The sequence below is a fragment of the Sciurus carolinensis genome, assembly GCF_902686445.1.
Source record: "Sciurus carolinensis chromosome 14 unlocalized genomic scaffold, mSciCar1.2 scaffold_115_arrow_ctg1, whole genome shotgun sequence".
NCBI classification, from domain to species: Eukaryota; Metazoa; Chordata; class Mammalia; order Rodentia; family Sciuridae; genus Sciurus; species Sciurus carolinensis.
In genome coordinates this window covers 1185853-1191253 of record NW_025920107.1, presented here as the reverse complement: position 1 = coordinate 1191253, position 5401 = coordinate 1185853, and the positions used below count along the sequence as shown (strand labels likewise).

Below are 5401 nucleotides of genomic sequence, written 5' to 3'. Positions count from 1 at the left end.
AGCTCTACTACAGACTATTGTGGGCTTTTGTCTGCTCCTGTGCCACTTCTGTGACCCAAGTTTGCAGCCATGATCAAACAAATTATGTGCAATAGAAATAGTGCTTGCACAATTCCCACTTTCCAGGTGTAGCAAACTTCCTCCTCTCCCATCTTTTGCAACCCTTCCTATTCCTGAGTACGAAGATGGGGAAGGTCTAACAGAACACAGAGGACTGGGTGGGCTTCCATGACCCAGACCCAGGGACTCGTACTATGGATGCAATTGCCCTGGCTCTTTTGAGAAGCTTTGCATGTTTGGAATTCTTTTAAGGGTACCTTAGATTTGTTTTAATCTGGAATGGTAAGACTCACAGAAACAGATTTGACTCTCAAAGACTTCTACAGTTTCCATAAACAGTTGTGCCAGACAATATGGGAAGCACCAGGGTTGGTCAGGACACAGAGTGTGGAAGGTGAGGGAGAACTTGGGGAAAAGACTTTATTATATTTGTTCAGGAAGAAAAGAGGAGACAGAATAAGCAGACTTAGAATTAGTATTTTTCAATAATTTCAGTGGGCTCTAGTAGACAAGGTCCATCCCTTGTTCTCTGGGACTTGGGCTTGGTATGATTAAGGCAATCAAATAGTGGCACAAGAGGTTGGAAGACCAATAGGGAGGGAATTGTTGGTGTGGGAAATAGACTGATTTGTGTAAGGTAAACATGCTGAAGAGATGGCTGACTCTGTAGGTATTAGCTGTCTCCAGGAAGGCATGTCCTGGGTGCAGTGGCATGTGTCTGTAATCCAAGTTACTCAAGGAACTGAGGCAGGAGGCCAGTCTGGGCCATTTTATGAGACCCTGTCTTAAAATAAAATTTAAAAAGGGGCTAGGGATCTAGTTCAGTTGTGGGTGAGTTGTAGAATGCTCCTGAGTTCAATCTGAATAACCACTCCCAATGTGCATGCACACATACATACACACACACACACACACACACACACACACACACACACACACACAGTCACACACAAAAAACAGCATAGGACGGCATGCCCTTCAGGGTCAGAAAAGCCCCAATGTCAAAGATATAGTGTACCAACAATAAATAGCATGGTTAATGTAAGTAGTTTCTATTCCCAGAAAGGAAGAAAGTGTAACTCTGCAGGTGCTTCTAGCAAGCCTGCTATCTGGTGCCTCTAGTCCAGAACCTGTGTTTATGGTCTTCCAGATCACATGCTGCAGACTTCAGACTCCTGAGTGACTGCAGAGGACAAGGAGTCATTCATTTTAATGAAGAACCTTCCAGTTTGAAATAAAGCTTGGCCAGCAGAGCAGAGAATGCAGATACTCATCAATAATCTGTCCTTTTATCCTCAATCTGGAATGAGCTCAGGATGCTTGGGACAAGGACAGACTTCTCAGAGAGAAGAGGGCAGTGAGCAGGATTTGCAAGATATTGTTTCTCACTGGATTTTATATTTTCTCTAATAGCTGCTTTGAAGAGGAAGTGAAGCACCATGCAGACCACTCTGAATGTATGGGATCAGAAGAAGTCAATGGGTTTTCTTTGAAGTTGGCAAGAGAACTTCCCAAGTCACCAGCTCCAATATGGGGCAGTGGATTCCAGTGACTCTGCATGTTAATTTGTGCGTCTGTGTGTGTATATGTGTGTGCATGCAGGTGAAGTGCTCGATGGTTAATTGTGCATGCTTGGGATAGAGGAGGAAATGTTACTTTCTCAATAAGGGGTTACTACTTACAAGGAATCTTGCCTGATATTCAAGGAAAGGCATCTGGCTTCACATCAACAACTGGACTTGGACGTAAAACTTTTTGTAGTCTGGCCAAACTCATTGACAGAGAGACTGTAGCACAAGAATCAGGCCCAAATTATTAATTCCCTTACCCCCAGGCTTTAATATGCCATATGTCTTCCTCTCCCCTTCTTTTTTTTCTTTTTCTTCCTTCCTCACCTACTATAAAGCAATCACTGTTCTTGAAGCACTGGGGACAAAATAATGAACAAGAAAAGACCCAGTGCCTTCCTGATTAGCATTCATGATCTATATCAGGATTCCTGATCTTCAGCATAATTAATGTGAGAGACCAGATGCTTCTCTGTGTTGAGGGACTTCCCTGTTTATGATGATGTGTTTAGTAACATTCATGGTCCCTGCCTAATAATTAACCTAGCACAGACACCTGCAATTTTTGATAGTTAAAAATGTCCATAGAAAGGCCCAATGTCCCATTGATGTGACCACTGCCCTGAATGACAACTGAGGCAGACAGATAAGTTCACACCTTCAGTGGAGTTTGCACAGATGTCTCTGTGACTACATGAGGTCTGCTCAGGGGTCTGCTACTGGTCACAGAGTCTGGATTAGCAGAACTTGCAATGGGTTTTAGTATATGTCTGTTGTGAGACAGTTATTGAGCAAAGGATACCAAATAAAACCTGGTCAAGAAAGGCTCCATCTTAATATCATGGTGGATTATCTTGGAGACATTTCAGTGACAGCAAAAAACAGAAGTCAGCAGAGGTATCTGAAAATAATTTAAAGACTAAAATGTTCTTCCCTGTTATTCCCTTTCAGCCTGTCCTTCACCTTGAAATAACTCCACAGTGAGAGGATGAGCCTATTGGTGACAGGCCTGCATCCTATAGTTTTTATTTTTACATAAAATTCCAAGTTTTCCTGTGTCTCTGTAGCCCCTAAGTAGGAGGCAAAGAGTGTAAATGGCTTTATTTGTAACTGAAGCAGGAGTGAGCCTCAGCTTTTGCCAAATTTACCCCAACATTTGTTAAAGGCATATGTGTCTGCTTCCCATAACATCTCACAGAATGGTACCATCTGATTCTGGAATCCAGTACAGAAGTTATCCTCAACACCCCTGCTTGTCCATCCCCCAATTGGCTGAGGTTCTTTCTGTGTTCCTCTGTACAGTATTAATAGGTAAATTAATAAAACTGTTATGATTCAGATATGAGGTGTCTCCCAAAAGCTCATGTGGGAGACAATGCAAGGGGTGAAATGATTGGGATATGAGAATCTTACCCTAAAGTGTTAATCCTCTTGAATAAAATAACTGGGTTTTGTTTATGAACTCTTCTTTCCTATTCTCTCATAATGTAGGGAGCATTCAAAAATGTGGGATAGGGAGTTCTACCAGCAATCTCCCTGTGCATGTGTATAGACATTGTCATTCTTTGCTATCAGACTGCAGTTTTGTGACTCCATTTTCTCCATGGCAATTCTCAAGGAGCTAACTGCTTCTCTGGTGTTCTCTCACTGCTCCCTGCAGATAAGCTTTATAGCACTAATTATACTGTTCTGTAGATGTCATTCTCCATTTGCTTATATACTCTGCAAGGCTGTGGCTTCCTAGGGAGGATAGAATAAGTCATTCTTCTGTATGAGTTCATTGCTGAGTGAAATATATAAGTACTGTCTGTTTAGCTAAATATTTCCCAAGGATAAGATCAAAAATGTTAGATTGGGACCACAGTGCTGTACAGTAGAATAATGAGTTTCAGATGTTATCAGATTCAGTTGTACCAAAAGTATAAAATGTTCAAGTATTCCACATAAATAAGAAGAGGGAGAAAAATAATGAGAGAAACAGAAAAACTGCTTTTAAGCTAGTCTACATGGAAGTAAATTTGATAGTTGCCATTATATTATTTTTTACATAAAATACTTTTATTTTAGACATGCAATAAAGCTCTTTCAGAATCTGCTAATTTACAGCAAGCAACTGTATACAGATAACAAAAGTAACAACTTGCTATCAATCAGCATATAGTATTCAAAGCAAACAGGCATGAGAAAATGCATATTTGTGCATCATCGAAACCATATGAACAATATATCACAGGGCAGGTGGAGGGATGGAGGGAAAAATTGTATATGAAACATCAGAGTTCACCAATGCTTTAAATGTAGTGCATTAAAGCAAGAATGGTAAGAATAGAAAAAACAGATCTATACACCTACTTAATACAAAGTTTGCTGGTAGGTCTTTCAGTGGTAAATCAGTTGAGTATCTTCTGTAATTATTGTGTAATGACAACTTACTGAACTCAGCCTTAAAACTCCATAGATATAAATAATGAATAATTTGGTACTTTTCCTTTTATAATAAATTATGCTTACAAGTTTAATTACAAGCATATACAGTACTGATCAATGTTAAAAATTTTTGTATTTAGAAATATAAAACTAAAGTTAATAAAGTATTAAATATTTATATAAACACAACATATTAGGAAACCTTTAACTAGGAAAATACAAACATTTAAGGGATCTCACTTTGGAATATTCTCTCTTGGGGCCTGATGACTTCTGCACAGTATATGACTCACTGGGTGCTGGTTGGGTGGGACAGTGCCTGGGTTACTCACTGTCCCCCAGCATAGCTGTTACAGGGCTTGGGCTGTCTGCACCAGGAAGCTCTGGACCTTGGAGCATGTCTTCAAGCACCCATAGGAAACAATTATAACAGCTACAATGCAGAAATATCCAAAACCTATGAACTTCAATGTAGTTGAAGTTGATATGCTGAACAGACATATAGATCCTTCTGGAAAGCTGTGCAGCTACAGACTTCTCAGCATACAGTGGGGAATTCCTTCCTTCTCTGAAGTCTCTTATTGGTACAGCAAGAATCAAAACAACTGCAAGAATATTCTGTAGTTGATCCTGTAGATAAAACATTGGAACTTAGAACTACTAATATTCCTTTACAAATATTTCAGGGGACAAGAGACATATAAAAATTACATACTTAATATGCAGAAAAGACTGTTCTGATTCAGGAAGCCATCATCTCTGTGCAGGGAGTCAGCCTTAGCAGTTACCGGGAAGGGTTGATGGCAAGCATGATATCTTCCAATGCTTGTAAAGTCTAAGAAGCAATGGAATGGGTAATAAATTAAATGCTGAGATCAAAGAGTTGACAGCTTTGGCTAGAAGAAGCATAAGAATACTGATGTGGTGGCAGCATTTGTAGAGAAATGAAAAAGTCAGGATGTATCAGGTCCCTAGGTCTCTCCCAGCAGACAATGTATTTATTTGTAATTAAAAACTACAACTCTATTTTAGGTAGAATTTTAAAATTAATCTGGAGTGAGGCTATATGACTTTGTATCCAAACAAAGATACAAGGCTTAAAAATCCAAGGAATCATCTGAGGTTAGTGAGCTTGAAATGACTAATTTCTAAAATTCTAGTATTTATGTAAAAATTTAAAAAAATTTTTAAAGAGTACTTGGGAAAATTGGCATTGACATTGAGTCTTTTTAAAATATAATTTTAACACTTTTCAGATTTTGGAACTGCACCTGACTCTGGTCCAACCTCAGAACAAAGCAAGATCACTTTGGTATTACAGAATAGAACAGCATGCATGAGTGAAC

At 39.3% G+C, this 5401-nt stretch overlaps 1 pseudogene; it reads left to right on the top strand.

The window, feature by feature from the left end:
- Window positions 1-413: 413 nt before the first annotated feature.
- On the top strand, window positions 414-4995 carry LOC124973273 (PRELI domain containing protein 3B-like; annotated as a pseudogene).
- The last annotated feature ends 406 nt before the right edge of the window (window positions 4996-5401 follow it).